Genomic DNA, 21,784 nt, shown 5'->3' with positions numbered 1-21,784 from the left:
GGTAGAGTGCACCAGGAATATGCAAGAGTACTATTTGAATGTCACGGGGAAACAATGAGAAATTGCAAGGACAGTGAAAAGGCAGCAGGACCAAATTCTAGAAGAACGTGCCCAGGCAAGATAGGAGTCTGGAACTTGTGCATCCTAATATCTCCATTAAGCTCATAAACGTTAGAAAAATTCCCAGTGTGTGTTACTCGCAGCACTTTCCACGGATGTATTGTCCATTGAAATGTCACATAGGGTCTCAGTTCCTATCTCTCCTCCTGGTGAGCAGCATCCAGTAACAGCCTCAACAAGGCTAAAGTGTTTTTTCCTGAAAATAAGGCGATGAACCTCTGAACAGTTGGATATGCAGAAAGAGATGAAAGTGTATCAAAAAAGTAGGAAAAAATAAACCTGCTAGATTTACATTAAATGGTGAGGGAAAAAATGTCCTGACCCTAAAAGACTCCTGTTCATCATGCACACTACTGGACATTCCATCAGTTTTTTAGGTCGCGCCTGCCGTAAGCAGTGCGAAGCACTGCTGTCGCCAGCAAGCTTTATTGTTAGGGAATTGCCTTGGAAGTGGGACAGGAGATAGGCACGCGCAGAGCTTTCGGCGATTTAAGCAGGTGTACGTGCACATCTCCTGTCCCCCTTCCTTCAAGCCAGCATGCCCTTTCACTTTCTGTTATTTCTTAATAAAAAATTCTTGCCCCATCGTTGAAGCGGCCCAGAACGGCGGGTTCGATCAGGAAATACATCTCTACGCTGTGCCTTCATCGGCACAAGCATTACACTAATGGAGAATCCCCCACTCACCCGGTCTGCAGGGGGGGGACTCCTCCTCAGCAGCTGACTGCAGCGCTTTTCCGGAGCACTCCAGCTCCTCTGCCAGTGCCGTGGGGCACTCCCCTTAGGCCTGGGCGCCCGCAGTGCTATCCGCTGCTCTTCACCCGGGCCCCCTCCTGGGACCCGGGACTTCAGCTCCCGCACCATGCACCAAATAAACACAGGGGCGGGTGACCTACTCACCCCTGACCTCGAGCAACCAACAATTCCCTGAAGTACGTTCTCTCCACCCACATTGTGCGTTGCACATATCATGTCCCCGCCCTCGAACATCGATTATCTGCCCAGCTTCTGCGGCAGCATGCTCGGGGTCCCACACATATGGCAGGGAAAGTTGAGGCGCTACGTGAAAGAAAGGACCGCGCAGCACCCACCACACTTGGACCCCTCCCACCACCAAGACCCCAAACAAGGGGGCGGGGACACACAACTGGGGCAGGACACTGGGTTGTTAAACGCCCCAGGCTGAGTGCAGGGAATGCCAATCACAGCATAAATTTAGGTCAGTGACCTCGCCCCAGCCCCTCCCTCAAAGCCCCCTACCTTTCAGGCAGATGATCTCGTGCTAGATGGACCTGGTGTAATCCATGCAACGCTGCTGCAGTGTCTCCCCGCCCGACCCCCCCCCCCCCCCACCCCTGCCTACACTCCGCTCCCGGCGCTGCTTCGAACCCAGACTCCCTTCCTGCCCCCTCCTTTCCCCAGCCCAGGACTCTCACTGATGCGGGCTCCGGGTCAATCAAGGCCGGAAGGAGGGGTGTGGGATGCCGGCCCATCCACGGAAGCGAAGCAGAGCCTGCTGCGCTGGGCGGGATGTGGCGCTGCTCCTAGTAGGTGAGTGAGCGAAAACACAGATAAAATGCAGAGCATCGCCTGCAGAGCACCAGAGATGCTGAATACAGAGCATTGTCTGTAAATATAGTAATTCCTATGGAGTGGACTACAGTGGAGGCTTCATCACTGTTCCGGTGAACAAGGTAAATAGGACCTCGGAAGACCCCAAGCTGGGTTTGAGCCACGTGTTATAATGTTTCGACACTCCTCTTTGCAGGATTTCCGGCGAACCTGGAGGAACGAAATAGAAATACATATCAGGCAGCCTGGAGGGGCACCTCTGAGGAGGAGAGACCGGCAGGGGAGAAGAACAGGAGAAGGGCCACATGGAGCTGGTGCGTGAATGGAGCTCCTTACCCGGGCCTTCTGTCAGGTGCCTCTCCCCCAGAGGTTCTGCTCCTACCTCTGTTCCCTACGTGGGACCCCTGCGGTGTCTTCCCGTGCAGTTCACCGGAGGCGACCGGAGCGTCCCTGGCCGGATTACTTGGAGCTGGCCGAGAGCATCCTCCAGAGGAACAGGAACATCAGCAGGACGGAGGCTCCCAAGGATCCCGTACACGAGATTAGAACCAGCCGAGGAGTGGGACTAAAGGAGCAGCTCATCCATGATCTGGTAAAAGGCCTTGGTGGGCTGGGGTCATATTTACTTTACATTGACAAGAAGGGTGCAGTGGATAATGACAGGCGCGCTTCCTAATTATAATCCACCTGACCCCATTACTGCTAGTTTAAACATTACTGCACGCCAACTCTTCATTGCAGCTACTTAGAAGTTCTGCACTGTACGTTGAATAGCGCATTAAATTGACTTCACTGTACGCTTGAGAGTGGACATTCACACAGGCAGAGATACTAATCCAAGTTACTACCTTCAGCATGTTTATTCCCAACATAATTATTTAGATTAGCAAAGTGTCATAACGCACTGATACTATTTAATGCTGTCAGATGTTTCTGTCAAAACTGTACTGCACGGTATGTTGTCCCCAGAATTGCTCATACACTCCCACGTTGTTTACACTGTCTTACCACCAACGTGATCACAACTTCTTTATGGGCATTTTAGTACAATTCATTGTTATTACCAGCAACCACGTGGACATTCCCGAATGTTAACTGTTAACTGCCTTCTTCAGCCTGGATAGCTTGACTCCAGTGATGTGGAGAGCCTGGGACTCACGTCTGAGTATACCCAGCCCACTCGGGGTGAAAATTGCAAAAAACACAGTTGATGGATAGAATGCAGAACAATGTCTTACATTCACCCCAGTACAAAGATCTGGGCCTAAATCCATCGTTTTTTTGCACTCCACACCACCCTAGGTCAGACAATAGCTATATGCAAATCAGCCTTGACCCTGTGCCTCATGGGAACAGTCCAGCCCGTACTACCAAGCCATGTCTTTCCTAGACCGGAATCAAGCATCCAAGGACCGGTTTCTGGCTATCAGCCTTCTTCAGCCTGGATAGCTTGACTCCAGTGATGTGGAGAGCCTGGGTCTCACGTCAGAGTACACCCAGCCCACTCGGGGTGAAAATTGCAAAAAACACAGTTGATGGACAGAATGCAGAACAATGTCTTACATTCACCCCAGTACAAAGATCTGGGCCTAAATCCATCGTTTATTTGCACTCCAGGGTATGCAGGGTACTCCTGGCAGGGTATGCTCAGACGTGAGTCCCTTGCTCACTTTGCCACTGGATTCAAGCAAGCCGGGCTGAAGACGGCTGGAATGCCAGAAACCGGTCCTCGGAAGCTTGTTTCCGGTCCAGGGAAGACATGGCTTGGCAGTTCGGGCTGGACTGTTCCCATGAGGCACAGGGTCAGACTGATTTGCATATAGCCATGTCTGAACTGGGGTGGCAGAGTGGGCTAAAGAACGGTGATGGATTGAACCCAGATCTTTTGACTGGGTGTGAGTGTTTGATTGATTCAGATGCTCCGTCCATCACCACCCCCTTTTGTACCGCTCTGAAAGAGACAGCAGTTCCAAGAATAGAGACTGCTAACCCTTTGTATATTATATTCTTGGGATCTCCTCGGGTATCAAGTCTGATAGAGTCTTTTTTGATTGGCAGATTGATGACGACGCCCTGCTTCTTAAGGGACGTGCAGAATTAATTAATTCGCTAATCACATGGGCTAGGACTTGTAGAAATCTACTCCTACCATCTTCCTGCCCCTCGGAGATGCTGCATGTTATGAATATTTCTAAGGCGGCTTATTTGGGGGCTGTGTGGTTACAACATCAGTGGCGAGGGCTTGCAAACATGGCGGTGCGCAGGAGCGCTCTCTGCTGCAGGCACGGGTCCACCCTTACCACACTGTACACGGCATGCTGTTGGCTGCCCACCCTGTGCCTTCCACCCGCCCCTCACTGTAAGGCCGTACCACCAGTGCTGATATAACACACAGTCTTTTATTGGTGTATTGGTGTTGCATAGGAAAAGTCAGCCGAGGCAAGCCGGTGCAGAAAGAACTTGGAGAGACAGACACACACACTTCCACTTCCACAAACTCGTACACAACCTAACACACAGTTACATTCACACACACACACACAGCCACACGCACACACACACACATACTCTCTCTAGTACACAATTAAGCTTACGCAGATATTACACACATATACACACACACACACACATACACAAAAACAAATACTCACATATATACCAAAGGATCTCCCCAAAAACACAAATACACATGAACATGTACCCAGATACACACACAATAATACATACACCTACTATCTACTACACGCAAATACACACAAACGTCCTCACACTAACACACACATACAACGATACAAAGACTGTATGTCTCAAATTGAGAAATGGATGTGCACTAACCACCTTCAGTTGAATGGTAGGAAAACCGAGATAATGCTTTTTGGTAAGGCTGATGAGTATTGGACACCCGAATAGTGGCCCTTGTCCTACTCCAACTCAGTCAGTGAGAAAGTTGGGCTTCCATCTAGAAAACAAATTGTCAATGAAAGACCATGTCAATAAGACTATTGGTGCCTGCTTCGGAGTTATGCGTAGCCTGCGTAACATTTTTAAGTGGATTTCACTGGAAGCAAGAAAACCCCTAGTCTAAGGACTTATCATCAATCGTATGGACTATGGGAATTCCCTACTGGCTTCCACCAACGAAAATCTTTTAACAAAGTTGCAGGTTCTGCAGAATACTGCAGCTAGACTGGTACTTGATCTTCCACCTAGATTTCCATCGGCCCCCAGTTTGAAGCTTTTGCACTGGTTGCCCATACGAAAACATATACGCTTTAAATTACACTGTCTTACGCACAAGAACATGTACGTAAAGGGTCCAGCTTTAGGGCTAAAAAAACTAACCTGGTATTTACCATGTGGAATCCTGAGATCTAGCAATCAAGCGCTTCTTGTGTCTCCTAGAATAAGCACTACTACAGGTGGAGGGAGATCTTTCTCTTACCTTGTGCCGTCTTTCTGGAATAAATTACTCTTACACCTACGCACCTTAAGTGATCACAATTGTTTCCTTAGGAATCTAAAGACATGGTTGTTTGACATCTAGCTGCATCTAAAATCTTATCCTCTCAGAGACATCCACTAGCGCAGTGAGACTTTTGAGTGATATGTGCGCTCAATCAATGTTTTATGATTTTATTTTATTTGATACACAAGTAGAATGTACAACATATCTGACAAGGCCATGTGAGCCGGGGCCTGAGCGGGGCAGATACATTAAGGGTCGAGGTTGTACTGTGTTTCTGACAGAGATTGAAGGAATGATCAAGACTTGAGCTATTGGCATTGTAAATGATGATGCCTTTTATATATGTGTTAATTATCAAAACAGATAGATAAAAGGCATTGTCATTTAGAATTCCAATAGCTTATTTTGGTGCAGGCTCGTTCTTTTTAATTCAGCACTCCATGAGCATGCACATGTTTTCTAGCTCTCACCCAGTCTGCTGGTCCTGCCCCTAGGAAACACTCAACTCCACCCTCAGTGCTCCAAGCTTCTCAACACGACCCACAAGCTTGTCCATTGCTTTCGCCACCCCTTTCAGGCTTTTCTTTTCTATTATTTATTTCCTCCCCTCCCCGGCACGAGCTCAGCCATAAGAGCCTTCTTTGCTTACTCACTGCCAACCCTCTACTGCTTCCTTCCCATCCAATCCTCTATTGTTCCCCAAAGTATTTGCTGTCCTTTTATTTTTTTGTAGAGTAAGGTGCTGTCATTTGCTGCCAGGTCACTGCACAATGCAACAAGCACTTTTGCGCAGCTCAAATTACATTTTTCTTTATTTGCTGTTCCAAATGGCACCTAAACTTTTGGATTGGTAGAAAAACAACGTAAAATTCCACCCACATCCTTCCCGAGGCGTACGCATGTGTGGTGATATATGCACATGAATATATCACATATGCATGCCTGGAGAATGACACAGCAGTCATTGTGCCTCCCCACCCCCTCTTTCTTTGGCCAATTCTACACAGAATGGGCAAAAAAACAATTATTTTTCCCGATGGACACAACACTGGCAAAAAGCATTGGGAAGGTCAATAGGTCAAATAGGCAAAAGTTTCTGGCTTTGCCAATGTTTGTTAAGTTTGACAATCATAGTGAGGTACACACACGTCAGTCTTTCAGTATTCCAAATGTACAGAGGCCACAAGGAGAACACAGAATGTGTCCTGAAAGAGGACTATAGACTATTGGTTTCACAGTCTCAGGTCAACAGACAACAAGTATGATTCATATAAAAAGGCACTGGGACCAAGTGCTACTTTCAAAAGATTACCACTTTGCATCGTAGTTTCTCCTGTCCCCTCAGCCCTGGACTAGCCTCCTAATTCACTTCCTCAGTAAACAGAACTGACTATGTAAATGAGTGACTCTCTCTCCCATTCACACCTGCTTCCAATCTCCGTTTATACAGGTTCTGTGTTTCATATTATCCAGTTTCTGTTTTTAAATATGGCATTTCAATTTAGCAACTTTAAACCGTTCATGATTTAAAACATCACACACTGTAATAGCTTATAATCTCTCTGCTTCTCTATCTTTTACTTCTCTAATTCTCGTTACACTGAAATAACAACTATTTTGGAGGCTCTCTCTCTCACCCCTTTATCTGCGTTGCTTTCCAAAACAAAAACATACTTCCTTTCGACTTCTTGCTGTCTCTGTATCACGCGCCCCATTTTGAGATATGGCGACATTTCAATTCTAATTTTCCACTATCCTCTTTCAGTACATTATTTTTCACTCTGTACATTCTTCCTCACACAACACTTACGCTTGATACACACTTCTGTGACTGAGACACAGGTATTTTGGAAAGAGACAAAAAATATAAGGTATGCCCACTGGGTGAAAATGCATGCACTTCAAACTAACTGCAGGATCAATGTAAACAGACAATGACATTAACACAGTATAAAATATCAAGACTCCAGTCCTACTTGCAAGCGTTTCTTGCACAACTAATGTCAGGTGTCACATTTGCAAAAGTTAAAACTATTGGCATTGTAAATGACAAAGCTATTTCACTATTTTTCAAAACCAACACATAAATAAAAAATTTGTCATTTACAATACCAATAGCTCAAACTTTCCTAATGCGAGACCTATTGCATTGCAAATGCTTGTTTTGTCCAGCTCCTGTGAGTAGGATGTGGGAACACATATGAAGTTTCACAACTCTGCAATTTGACTAAAAAGTGATTTTGAATCATTTTCTTCAGTTTCACCTAATGTCTTTAATATAATTTTTTCGAGTGAAGTAATTTCTATGGCTTATTTTTGACAACTTTCTCTTCAAATGCATTATGTTTTGAGACGTGGCCCTCTTCTGGGAGAAAGAAGGCTGTCTTTGACCCTCACATTGTCTGTGTAGTTTATTTAGTTGTCTTGCACTTTGTTAGACTGTGACGCCCATAAGAAAATGTCCAGAAGGGCTTTGAAAGACTCAAGCTGAAAGGAATGCAGCTGGATATGTGAGCGGAGGAAGAAAGGAAGTTGAAGAATGGAGATGTCATCCTTTCATGCTACCTCTGAAAAGCAGTTTGCCCCGAAATAGGAAGATCCAGAGAAAGGAGTTCTTCAACAAAAGAAAAACACAGACGACACCATTCTCCAGTATTGTATCTGTTCTAGGTTCACATGCTTCAATCCTCCCTGTTGTGATGGTGGGTGTCGCACTGTAACAGTAGAAATAGTAGTACTGAATACATTACATAGACCTCTATAGAGAGAAAAGTCAACTGAGCACTCTATCAACCTCATTCTATAACATCCAAAGTTCAGCCAATCACAGCAGAGACCTCAGAATAGTCCTCTTCACAGAGCCACCACGCCTCAGATTTCTTACCACACGTCTTGTGATAGGGAGTCTATCGGAGCTCTGCTCAGTGACAGTTGGCTTTTTCAACTTTAGACCTCTACCTTTCAGCTTCAAGGTATTTCTTCCTGTGACTTTCAAATGCCTGATAAAAAATGGTTGTTTAGGCCCTATAAGTTTTGTTACAAATCTAGACTTTTCTCAGAAGATGCCCACAAGCAATGTCTACCTTGTCTCTACCCTGACCATAAGCCCAGGGAATGCAAATACTGCCGCAACTTCTCAGCCAAAACCCTCAAGGATGGTACCATTGACGGGAGAAAAATTCGCTTTGGGACTTTCTAAGGTTCAGGATTGTTGAAAAACTGCTCTGTTGCCACCTACACGTTTGCTTGACTTCCAGGACGTTGAGGATAATTGCACTTTTGGCCCTGCATGTAGTCCTTTCCAGCTAAAAGTCAAATGTCAGGACTTTGATGGTGTTGAGGACTTAGGGGACATTAATCCATCCTCATACCTTGCAGGAGAGTATTCTTTCACTCACTCTGCTACTGTTCAGCAGCCAGAATCTTTCCAAGAGCGTTATCCCTGTGAGGAAGAGGATCCTCGCCATTTTAGGGAACCATCTATTAAGTGTTGTTGGTAACAGACTTAAGTCACATGCTAAATAATTATTACAGATGCTTTCCTGAGGCAAATGCTCTGCAACACTGCGCAGAAAAAGGGGGACCCCCTCTGAAAAAGCAATAAAAGGTCCGAGAGAAGAGGGGAAATACAAAAACATCAAAGCAAAAAAGTCTCCCTCTGACCTACAGTTATTTTACATTGATATGATTTCACTTTTCATATGTGAGCCAGCCAAAAACTTTTCAAAACACAAACCAATTCACAAAAATATCTTTTTTAATTTCTTTTATCAAAAATATTGTTATCTTCTTATTCTCTTTTTTTAAACATATATAAATTATTTTTCTCTTTTTTACAATTTCAGAAGAGCAATACATAAATTATTCAAAATCAAAATATATATAAACAGAAGATCAAGAGACATAATATACACAACACATTTTGACCCCGCAAGAGGAGACACTCAACCAACTCACACACACACTTTCATACCATGGAACCACTTTCCCCAAACACACATTCAATCAATCTGGGAGAATCTGCTACAGAATGATATAGTAGTTTCCATAGACTATATCCAACAGCTGCACAAGGCAGGATCTTGATTAGGCTGTAGTCGTCGCGTTTCGGTGGCTAAACAAAGATGACATGCCGCCTTCTTCAGGACCAGCCAGAAAACAAGGAGAAGTGTCTACTCAGCCCTGGGAAAATAACCACCTAAGGAAATATAAATATACACTATAAAGGATGCCCACTCAAATAGCAAGAATAAATCTTCTATTATTTACATATCTATGGACCATCAAAAGAACAATGTTTACCTTTGCTTTGATCCTAAAAGAGGATTCCAAAAGGAAAAAGAAACAGACTGTGTACAATTCAAAAAAGCAACCAATCACATAACAAAACTCATTTTTCCCTTTACCTACTCAGGGCAAAATGAGCTTAATACAGCCACTGTGTTTACAAACCATCATCAAACACCCAATTGAGGTATACATAACATTTTGTGGATAACCTATCGGATCTACCTCAACAGTTGTGTCTTTTTTATCCATAGACACTTACCAAAATTATGAATGGATTAAAAAAAGCCTAAAACTCAGCAGGTTAGAAGGAGGTACACCTTTCCTTCCATTCTGAGTTGTGGGATAAAGGTTCAAACGTTTTTTATCCTATGAGACAGATAAAACAGATGGTATGTCCTACACTTTTTATCCACTCTAAAAATGTCCCTGTTTTCCAAACCAACTTAATTCAAGGTTGATTTCTAAAAACAGTTGTAATATGGTCAGCATGATTGTATATAATCCATATCTATAGCCCCACTTCCACCGTGTTTATTGGAGAGATTAATCGCTAATAGGTGTATAATGTTTGGAGAGAAAGGGAGAAGAGGGATCTACTACCTAATATTACTCCTCAAAACTCACATTAAATAATTTTATAATGTCAATAATCTCATAGGGACCCAATCCCATGATTACAGCCATTTTAGATTACATACCTATCATGTTGCTCTTTTACCACGACTATTTCATGTAGCATATATGGCCATGGATTTATTCAAATGACACCTTGCGCCAACGTCTGTACAGAGAAAGACGTCGTTTCAGATTTATGTCTTAATAGCTCATAACATGCGTGATTTAGGTTCCAGATATATAGACCTAACAAGGCAAGGAGATGCTGATCCCAGCTATTGTCTCAATCCGGTTTGTGTTTTCTTAAATTCCTTGTGGTCACAATAATACACACCTATAAAACAAGAGAACACCTCACTCAGTGGGTCTTTTCACAAGATAGTTGTATAAGAAGGACTGCCACCGAGTACATTTTTAACTGAAAGGTGTTTGATATCTCATATGTATATATATATATATAGATATATATATATATATATAAAGACTGCTATACTATAGGCTTGTTATACATTCGTCCCCTCTTTCCGAGCCCTGAAAGAAAAAAGACGACAAAAGGATGTTCACTCTATTTGATAGATAGCTAAACTCGCAAAAACTGCAGAACATCAGAATATCAACAGAAAGAGGGAAGAAGGATACGTGGCATATTGACACTGTTGGATAGATAACTAAAAAAAGACATTCCCCTTCATGTACTTATTATATCGCATCTATAAGATTTGATGTACTGTCATGGTTCGTGGGGAGAATACGTAGCAACAAGCAGGAACATCGCAACCGGTACCGTGAATGCGGGCGATAACGGGACTACGATCCCCAGCAGCGACCATGAACGGACTACGAATCCCGACATGCAGTGCGCGGCGCGTGCGCACGCCAGGAAGCACATAAAACGCGTCGGATATTGAAGAGCCGGAGCCGATGCACAGAGAATCGCTGCGAGGCAAGGAACAGCCTTCCGTTGACAACAACCTGCCCAATTGTGCCGAGGTGCGGGGAACACGCGAGTCGAGCGGCTACTCCTACGCGACCTGACCGGAGCGTGAGTACTTTGGGAACCTTGTCGTGGGTCTAGCTGGGGCCAATGTTTACATTGCCGGACTGCACGGGAATATAGCGTAAGTCGAGCGGCTGCTTCTGCGCATTCCATCATCTGTACTTAAACACTCTAGGGCATGTTACTAAACCTGTTATGAGGGTATAAATACGAGGAGGCTTCATACAGCGTCCCTCTCAGCCCGGGCTCACGGAAAAATCACTGGCTAAGACGACTGTCATAGCTGGGGGAGCCGTGGTCCCTCGCTCTACCCCAGGAGTTAATAACCCTGAACAAAGTGGCATTTCTACCACAGCATTTTCACTGTATCCCTCGTTGGCGAGTGCCGGGACCGGCATTCTTGCAGACCAGTTGCTTACTGGTCAATGGTATTAATGGACAGACAAGCTCGAGTGGCATTGTCGGCCATTTCTTAGTACGGTGCCCTCCGTTGGGGAGTGCCAGGAACGGCATTCATGCGGAGGACGGTGTGAGTCCCTAGGTTTACGTTGGGTGAGAACCCGATTTTCTTCTTGGTTCAAGACTTCGGAGAGCTTTATCTGGAGCATTATTGTTATTCCAATAAAGCCTTTAACTATACTTCTGGTCTGTTGGTGCCTCATTAAGGAGCTTTGGTCCTGGTTCTACCAACAGTACTCAATCCCGAGGTTATCCAGGGATTACAAAATATCCGACCTATCTATCCATAATCAGCCTCCCGGTTGGGTTAAGCACCATGGCCTCAATGGACGATGTGTTAGCAGCTCTTCTTGCCGTCCAGACCGAACTAGCCGCATCTAGGCTAGAGACCGCGGATATAAGGGCTAGGTTGGACAACCTGCAGAGAAACCCATTTGATGCCGGGACTCCCGCGGTGGTACCACCTGCTGCTGTAATGGTGGAGATGCCAGTGTCTATACCGCTTGTCACACCTGAGAGATACAGCGGAGATCCGAGCACAGTACAGGTCTTCCTGACTCAAGTAGCCCTGCACTTTTCGTGCAAACCGAAATCGTTTCCCACTAATCAGGCGAGAGTCGCTTTTCTGATTTCTTATCTGGCAGGGAACGCCGCCCAATGGGCTGTGCCATTGGTGAGCCAAGACGACCCCCTCCTGCATGACTGGGTATCCTTTCAAGAGGAGTTTGTAAAGGTGTTTGACAGGAGAGCGGATTCGTACACGGCGGACAGGGAGCTGCTAGAGTTACGTCAGGGCAGCACTGGGCTGGTACGCTATATGAATTCATTCCGACGTTTGGTGTCAGAAACCGAGGGCCACGGTCTGAGTGAGGAATTGAAGGACGTAATAGCCCAAATCGACCCACAACCTGCGACGTGTGAGGATCTCATCAGCTTGGTCCTTCGTCTGGATCACAGGCTGGGAGAACGCCGGGGCGATCACAAGAAAAAAAGACAAAGAACTGCCCTTACATGGGCATACAGGTTCCATGGATCTACCTCCTTCCACTCGCACAGAACCCATGGACATCGGGGCGATAAGAGCCAGCCTAACGGCCACTGAAAAAGAGTCACGTCGCAAACAAGGACTATGCCTTTACTGTGGCAAGAAAGGTCACTTCGTAAGGGAGTGTCCGGCCAAACCGAAGACAGGTCGATTCAGGAACCCAAGAACGACAACAGCAACAGTCAATAGCGTGGCAGAAAACTGAAGGACTCCAGGAATAGAGAGGGGGTTTCTGGGAGTTGTTGTTTTATCCCTTCCTTGCAGCTGTCGAAGCCTCCATGCCAGAGACATCTGTTCATATCCATTCGCCTTCTGGTAGGGGCGGAGTGGGTTTCGGTGGAAGCCATGGTGGACTCTGGAGCTACGGGTATCTTTATGGATGCAGAGGAAGCACATCGCATACACATTGATCTGCAAAACAAGGAAACAGCGGAGGATGTATTTACTGTAGCCGGGCGAAGATTGGCATCAGGGCTCATCAAGCAACACACCGGTGATGTTCGAGTGAGGTATGGAAAGGAGCACATTGAAGTCATCGACTTCAGCACATCCAAGCTCCACAGTATGGCGTCATCCTGGGGTTACCCTGGCCCCAGAAACATAACCCCTCTATTGACTGGGTATCGCAGAAAATACACATGGACTCCGCTTATTGCGTGCAGCGTTGCGGTATGTCCTCAGAACAGACGGTGTCGGCATGCAACACGTCTCTAACCATCGCCACTGCTACAGAAAAATCCGTCAGCCTTCCTGATGCATACCAGGCCTACAATGATGTGTTTGATGATACCCAAGCCGAGGTGCTACCCCCACACCGGATCTATGACTGCCAGATCGACTTTGTTCCGGGGGCGAGTGTACCCATTGGACTGTATGCGTTGTCCGAACCCGAGAATGTACATCTACGCTCATACCTGGACAAGATGTTAAGTCTTGGATTCATACGCCCCTCGAAATCCCCGGCGGCCTCTCCCCTGTTCTTCATCCCGCAAGCCAATGGGGAACTCCGCGCCTGTGTGGATTTCAGGGCCCTCAACGCCATTACCGTAAAAAAACGGTATCCCTTGCCCCTCATCAAAGTGTTGTTAGAGCAAGTAAAGACAGCCAGGATCTATACCAAGCTAGACCTGAAGGGAGCACACCACCTAGTGCGCATGAGAACAGGGGATGAATGGAAAACGGCGTTCAAGACCCGGTTCGGGCTCTATGAATACATGGTGATGCCGTTTGGGCTCTGCAACGCCCCTGCAGCATTTCAGTTTTTCTGAACGACGCCCTACACGAAATCCTGGATGTCTACGTCGTGGTTTACATTGACGATATCCTGGTGTATTCCAATGACGAGGAAGAATACATACGTCATGTTTCTACCGTGCTGCAGATCTTGCGGGAGAACCAGTTATTCTGTAAGCTCAGCAAGTGCGACTTCCATGTCACATCTGTGGAATTCCTGGGAGTCATGTTGAGCCCAGATGGTCAGACCATGGCGGAAAGAAAGGTCAAGGCAGTAAAGGAGTGCCCCCCCCTAGGAACGTCAAGGAGGTGCAAAGCTTCATCAGCTTTGCCAATTTTTACAGGAGGTTCATTGATGGGTTTTCGGGTTTGGTAGCCCCTATCAAGCAACTCCTGAGAAAATCGCAGGCGTTTTTGTGGACACCGGAGGCGGGGGAAGCCTTTTCTGCACTGAAAAACGCCTTCGGGACCGCGCCTTTGTTGGCTCATCCGAACAGTGACATTCCGTACATTGTGGAGGCGGACGCCTCCGACGTGGCTCTGGGGGCCATCCTGTCGCAAAGACATTCTGGATCTGGTGTGCTCCATCCGGTGGCCTTCATGTCTAGGAAGCTGAATGAGGCCGAGAGGAATTACCATATAGCAGAGAAAGAGATGTAGGCCATCAAGGACCTGTTCTCAGAGTGGAGACATCTCCTGATGGGGGCTAGACATGTGGTTACGGTCTTCACGGACCACTGAAAGCTCCAATTCATGACAGCGGCCAGACATCTCTCACCACGGCAGACGCGGTGGATGCTTTTCTTCTCTGGATTCAACTTTGTTATCACGTATAGGCCTGGGGTAGAGAACAGGAAAGCAGACGCACTTTCCCGCCAATCCGCGATCCCGACACCACACCCAGCACCGGTGAATTCGATCATCCACCCCGAGAACGTGATTGGGGCGATCCAGCCTGGCAACTTCCTAAAGGGGGTACAGATGGGCGTGCTCTCGTTCGAGTGGAAGAAATGGCTTCTTCACCACGCGGAGTGGCAGGTGAAGGATGGTATCCCTATTAAGGGGTGTTGCATCCTGGTACCCACTCCAAGACTTCGAAAACAAGCGTTCGGGTGGTGTCATGAGTCGCCTAGTGCGGGCCATCTGGGGCCAGAGAAAACAGCGGATTGCCTCTTGCGACAGTTTTGGTGGCCAAGTCTACGGAAAGACGTGAAGGAGTGGGTCGCTTCATGCGACGTCTGTGCAGCTATGAAAACCGATCATCGCAGACCACAAGGCTTGCTACAACCCCTTCCCACACCCACGCGGCCATGGGAGAACATTTCCCTTGATTTCATAGTGGGGCTACCTGTGGACCAAGGGTATACCGCCGTTCTAGTGGTGGTCGACTACCTCAACAAGATGGGGCACTTCATAGCCTGTAAAGGGGTTCCATCGGCCGGACGGCTGGCCTCTGTATTGTTGAAGGAGGTGGTAAGGCTACACGGTCTGCCCAGTGTGATTGTGTCGGACAGGGGATCTCAGTTCACAGCACGGTTCTGGAAAACCTGGTGCTCCTCGTTACACGTTACATCCGCTTTGTCTACGAGCTATCACCCCCAAACGGACGGCCAAACGGAGAGACTCAACCAGACCCTTAAACAGTACTTGCGCAGTTTTATCGATCAGGGTAAGGAGGAATGGGTTGATCAGCTATGGCTGGCCGAAATAGCCTGCAACAACGCCACACACAGTTCCACCAAGGTGTCACCGTTTTACAGCAATTACAGACAACATCTTCACTTTTTCCCGTTGGTGCATCCGGCAGGGAACACAGGCCTACCCGAGACGACCATGAGAACAGCTCACATCAAGGAAACGGTGCTGCTCACCCGAAGGTGTCTGGAGGAATCCACGGCGAGGTACAAGGCTCAGGCGGATCGACATCGGAGACCTGGTCCGTTGTACACAGCGGGGGACTACGTGTGGGTTTCATCCCGCAATATGCACTTCCGGAAACACAGCATATTCCATCCAAGGTTCATAGGCCCCTTTCGTATCGAAAAATGCATCAGCCCGGTGAACATGAAGCTCTCATTGCCCTCTTCCATGAGGATCCATCCTATGTTCCACATATCGTTACTGAAACCTTTGGTTTCCAGGAGGCCCCCGTCAACAGTGGATGTTCAGGGGGATGCTGATCGCGAATTCCGAGATTGAGGGCATTCGCGATTCCAGGTGGAGGAGGGGCAAGCTGTGGTACTTTGTTGCGTAGAAGGTGTTTGGTCCCGAGGAGCAGTCGTGGGAACCGGTCTCTGGTGTGTCGGCGCCACGTCTGGTTGCTCTTTCCACAGGAAGTATCCTGCGAGACCCGGCCCTTGTGGGGCCCCTGTGTGAGGAGGGATGTACTGTCATGGTTCGTGGGGAGGATACGGAGCAACAAGCGGGAACATCGCAACCGGTACCGTGAATGCGGGCGATAACGGACTATGATCCCCAGCAGTGACCACAAATGGACTACGAATCCCGACATGCAGTGCGCGGCACATGCGCACACCAGGAAGCGCATAAAACGATGGCGGACGCCGAGAACGGCGTCGGATATTGAAGAGCCGGAGCTGATGCACGGAGAATCGCTGCGAGGCAAGGAACAGCCTTCCATTGACAACAACCTTCCCAAGTGTGCCGAGGTGCGGGGAACACGCGAGTCGAGCGGTTGCTCCTACGCGACCTGACCGGAGCGTGAGTACTTTGGGAACCTTGTCATGGGTCTAGCTGGTGCCATTGTTTACATTGCCGGACTGCACGGGAATATAGCGTAAGTAGAGCGGCAGCTCCTGCGCATTCCATCATCTGTACTTAAACACTCGAGGGCATGTTACTAAACCTGTTATGAGGGTCTAAATACGACGAGGCTTCATACAGCGTCCCTCTCAGCCCAGGCTCACGGAAAAATTACTGGCTAAGACGACTGTCATAGCTGTGGAGCCGAGGTCCCTCACTCTACCCCAGGAGTTAATAACCCTGAACAAAGTGGCATTTCTGACCACAACATTTTCACTGTACCCCTCGTTGGCGAGTGCCGGGACCAGCATTTTTGCGGGGGATGGTAAGACCAGTTGCTTACTGGTCAATGGTATTAATGGACAGACAAGCTCGAGTGGCATTGTCGGCCATTTCTTAGCACGGTGCCCTCCGTTGGGAAGTGCCAGGAATGGCATTCATGCGGAGGACGGTGTGAGTCCCTAGGTTTACGTTGGGTGACTAGAACCCGATTTTCTTCTTGGTTCATGACTTCGGAGAGCTTTATCTGGAGCATTATTGTTATTCCAATAAAGCCTTTAACTATACTTCTGGTCTGTTGGTGCCTCATTAAGGTCTTTGGTCCTGGTTCTACGAACAGTACTCAATCCCGAGGTTATCCAGGGATTACATGTACTTTGAGCTTAATATTATTCCGTCCTTCTTTCAAACCCCCAACAAGGAAAAAGACGAAAAAACGGTGCTCATTGCATTAAGACCACAGCCCAACTCAAAGAAAATATAGAGCATATATAACTGAATATTGGAAGCAAGTGGAAAACTCCGTACCAAATGCCCACTGCTGGATCAGTAATTTAGTTAAGAAACGCCACACATGACGTCTGCCCTTAAACAAACCCTCACCTCTCTGTCCGAATATCCTCCGTCAGCAAGGCGGCATTCCTCGTGGGTAAAGCACACCATCAGAAAGCCAGCAGCTCCCCCTCGGTTTAAATACCGTGTTATATCAAAGCCGACTAGCCGTGCCTGCCAAGATTACAGACACCTGTGAAAATGTTAGCAAGACCGAAAACGGACTATGCCCGACCTAAGCAATATCGCCGCCATCTTGGAACGGGACAATTGTCAAGAAAGAAGGAAAAGAGACTACCGCCAGATTATAAAGATACAGCATGTGTCCTGGTGCATATATACTTAAACGTGTGCACTCAATGGAAAACGGAGATTTGAGAACCATAATGAGAGTGATATTTGAATTTTTTACTGCAACTAATCAAATTAGTGCGCAAAAAGAAAAATTAAGTAATGTTGGTAATGGGCAAATCTCACTCAGTTTTGATACCTCAACTGCTGAAATGAAAAAAAAGAAAGACTACCGCCAGATTGTATAAAGCGTGTGTCTTGGTACAGATATACTTAGACGTATACATTCTACGGCAAGAGGAGATTCAAAAACTATAATAGGAGTGATTATAACATTTTCTGCCGCGACTAGTGAAAATATTACGCAACAAAGTAAGAATTCATAATGTTAGTGATGCTCATATCTTACTCAGCTTAGATACCTCACCTTGTCAAAAACAGGCGATTGTTTTGGAAAAATCAAAACCCTATACTCTGAATAAAAACAAACCTGGGTAATAGACATTCCATCATCTACCCTAAGTAAATTAAAGGATTTTCAAGGCATTTGACCAAAGGCCCCAATTACAGTAATGTCTCCCATGTTCTACCACTACAGCTTTCTGACAACTATCCACTAGCTTACCAAGGATGAGTCTACAATCCACTGTATATCCTCATTAAGACCACGTCTTACACTGTTATAGAGAAAATCCAATAGGTTTCTCTCTTTTTGCGTCTAATGTCCATTGGAAAACAAATTGTATTTCTGATCTTTTCCAAGATACACCATTTAATGTCTTGTTCCGAGTGATTTTTATCTATACAATGTTGGACGATGTGGGCTGCAGTTTTCTTGGTATGTATAGCTGATTTATGTTCACTAAAACGCACCCGAAACTCATGTGCAGTCTCCCCAATGTATACTAATTCACAGGGGCACATAAGCAGATATACCAAATTGTGGCTTCTGCAATTTGTAAGGTCTCTTAAGCTGATCTTATGACCTTGATGGTTAAGTGAGTCAGTAACAATTGCTGCGTCACAGGCATGGCAAGACCCACACCTATGATTTCCATGTACAGCAGGAAGTCCTGTGATTGCTATCTCACGCTTGGTTGGAGTTACTGGTCTAGTATGGACCAACATGTCTCGCAAATTGCGATTCCTTCGATATGCTACAAGTGGTAGTTCTAACTGCGTTTCATCTACATCACTGTTAAAGATTTTCCAATTTTTACAGATGATGTTTTTGATTTTAAAATGTAAAGAGGAGTGGTTCACTGCGCATACAACACGATTTTGGGGTGTACGCGGGGAGGCCTCTAACAAGGCATCCCGATTGTAGTATTTTGCCCTCTCACAGACATGACGAACCAACCTCCGGGGGTACCCTCTCGCTAAAAGACGTTCTCTTAGGGCATCCCCATGTATGTGAAACTCTGCTATATTAGTGCAGTTACGACGGACTCTCAGAAATTCCCCAAAGGGAATAGAGTCTTTCTGACAGTTCGGGTGGAAACTATGGTACTGCAGAATCGTATTTTTCGCAGTGGGCTTTCTGAACTAACTCACTTCAAGTGAGCCACTAACACCAGAGATGAGGATGTCCAAAAATTCTACGCTATTGGGGCTACTGTTAGAGGTAAATTTCAGATTGACATCGCTCGCATTGAGCCACTGTATAAATTCATTCAGTGACTCATTGTCACCTCTCCAAACAAAACAAAATCATCAATAACGCGTCTCCACATGCCGACCTGGTCGAAAAATGGGGCCGCCTCATTGAAAATATGTTTGATCTCCCACTCCCCATATACGTATTTGCTATGCTGGGAGCACAGGAAGCTCCCATGCTGGTGCCCTTCAGCTGTTGGTAAAGATTACCGTTGAACTCAAAATAATTGTTCATTAAAACCACCTCCAAACATTCAAGTATAAAACTATCTGGTCTGATACCCGGCGATCTATGTAACAATGCAGCGACCGCTTGTAACGCTTGACATTGAGGGATATTAGTATATAAAGCTTCAATGTCAAGCGTCACAAGGATCTCACTGGTCTGATTGTACAGGGTCCCCTCGATTTTACTGATGATATCACCTGTATCTCGAATGTAGGATGCGTAGTTTTGTGTTAGGGGACAAAGATATACATCCACAAACTTCGACAATGGCTCAGTGCACGAGCCAATGGAGGAGATAATGGGACGCATGGGAGGGTCCGTAGTATCTTTATGAGTTTTTGGTAGTCCATAAAGAGCTGGTGTTTTTGGACATGTTTTATTGAGGAAATTGAATTCCTCCAAGCATATGAGACCCTGATCTAAGGCTCTACCGGTCATCTCTTCAATAATAGTTTTAAGTCTGGCAAGTTCTCTAGGGTGGACTCTCTTGTAATGTTCTGGGATAGACAACATCTTAAACATCTTTTCATCATATGTTGATTGCCGCATTAAAGCTATCCCCCCACCCTTATCACAAGGTTTGACTATCAGATCTTTTAGTCTGTTGGATCTTTTAAATTGCATCATTCTCCACTTGTGACAAATTCCACGCACCTTATGTGGAGATTTAGTAATGCGCGTAATGTCTTTGATTACATTTTGTTCAAATATCTTGACCTCTGGTCCCACCATGTCAATAGTAGGCGTAAATTGAGATGGGGGTTTACAATGTGATTGGTTTTCCTCATTAATTTCCAAAGGTCGATCAAAAAAGAACTTTTTCAGTCTAACTTTGCGAAAAAAGGAGTACAAATCCTCATGTAATTTAAAAATGTTAGGAGATGTAGATGGAACAAACGAAAGGCCCTGACTGAGCACAGATCTTTCTTCCGCACTCAGTTCCATTGTAGAGAGATTAAAAACAGGTAGCATGTCTGTAACACTGGATTTGACATTGGGGGTATCCTTATTTACCACCAATATTGTTGGGTCTGGGTCTTTAGGTATGGTTGCTGATGAGGAGCAACCGCTTGGGCAGGATCTCCTCTCTCTGGTGCCCACCTCCTGTTCCTTCCTCTGTACTGGCCCCTTCCCAAAAAAGGAGATTGACCACGAAATGTGCGATAGTTTTGTCTACCCCTATATGGGCGTGTATCAAAGCGATCCCCACCCATTTCCTGGTAATTATTTCTTTGATATCCCTGATACTGTCCAGCTCCCTGATTCCAGTCTTGATAATATGTAGTCTGAACATATGGATAAGCCTTTTCTTGGGTGTACCATCTGATGTCCTTTCTTAATTTCTCAGTTTATTTTTGTTCATTTGGTAGGTTTCAAAATCTTGCATGTCGGTATTGACTTTCGCAAGTCTCGCAGTGGCTTCTTCCAAAGCAGTAGAAGATTTAAATTTTTCTTCTAAATCAAGGATCTCCTGATTTAAAACTGCCATAATTTCTTTTGCTGTTTCTATGATCAGGAGCATCCAGTCCCTGGAGCAGCGGTTTGCAATATGCGACCACCGCTCCAGGAACTTGCGAATTTCTACAAACAGAGTGGGCACGTTCTGTACCCTTAAACCTGATGGTATGATACCTGCTTTTAAGTATTCGCGCATGAAGTGCGAGTGAGACTCCATACGTTTTAACATCTTTCTCAGATTCAAGAGATTGTTCCACTCTGTATTTTCACCCTGATGTAAAGGTGGATTATCAGTAGACATTACCTGGCCCATTAGTGCAGAGAAATCTTCGTCGGTGAAACCGAATGTCTTGAGGCCCACCATATTATTTACCTGAAAAACTCAAATAGTCCTCTTTTTCTTACTTAAGCAAAAACGTAACCACCAATTTTGTACAAGCACACAACCCAAAACCACAGTTTTGATCAAAACCATACACCCAATATTAATCCGTGATATACAACAAAAATACAGACAGGTGAAAATGTGACAAAATACACCAACACCTCACAAAGTGCCAAAGCAATAGAGTAATAGATGGTCCAACAGATCTACTCACCACTACTGTATGCACTAAATTAAGTGCTATGAAGTCCCACAGTTAAAGAACCGTGAATGCTGCGCAGAAAAAGGGGGACCCCATCTGAAAAAGCAATAAAAGGTCAGGGAGAAGAGGGAAAATACAAAAACATCAAAGCAAAAAGTCTCCCTCTGACCTA

General features: G+C 45.9%; 1 protein-coding gene across 2 annotated transcripts in view; it reads left to right on the top strand.

The window, feature by feature from the left end:
- LOC147702103 (uncharacterized) overlaps positions 1-21,784 on the top strand; it is a 574,906-nt gene that overhangs the window by 313,932 nt on the left and 239,190 nt on the right. The gene's annotated exons all lie outside the window — the stretch shown is intronic.

This window comes from Lissotriton vulgaris, chromosome 7 (genome assembly GCF_964263255.1).
Source record: "Lissotriton vulgaris chromosome 7, aLisVul1.2, whole genome shotgun sequence".
NCBI classification, from domain to species: Eukaryota; Metazoa; Chordata; class Amphibia; order Caudata; family Salamandridae; genus Lissotriton; species Lissotriton vulgaris.
Note: the sequence above shows the minus strand (reverse complement) of the source record. Positions and strands in the feature narration are given on the sequence as shown.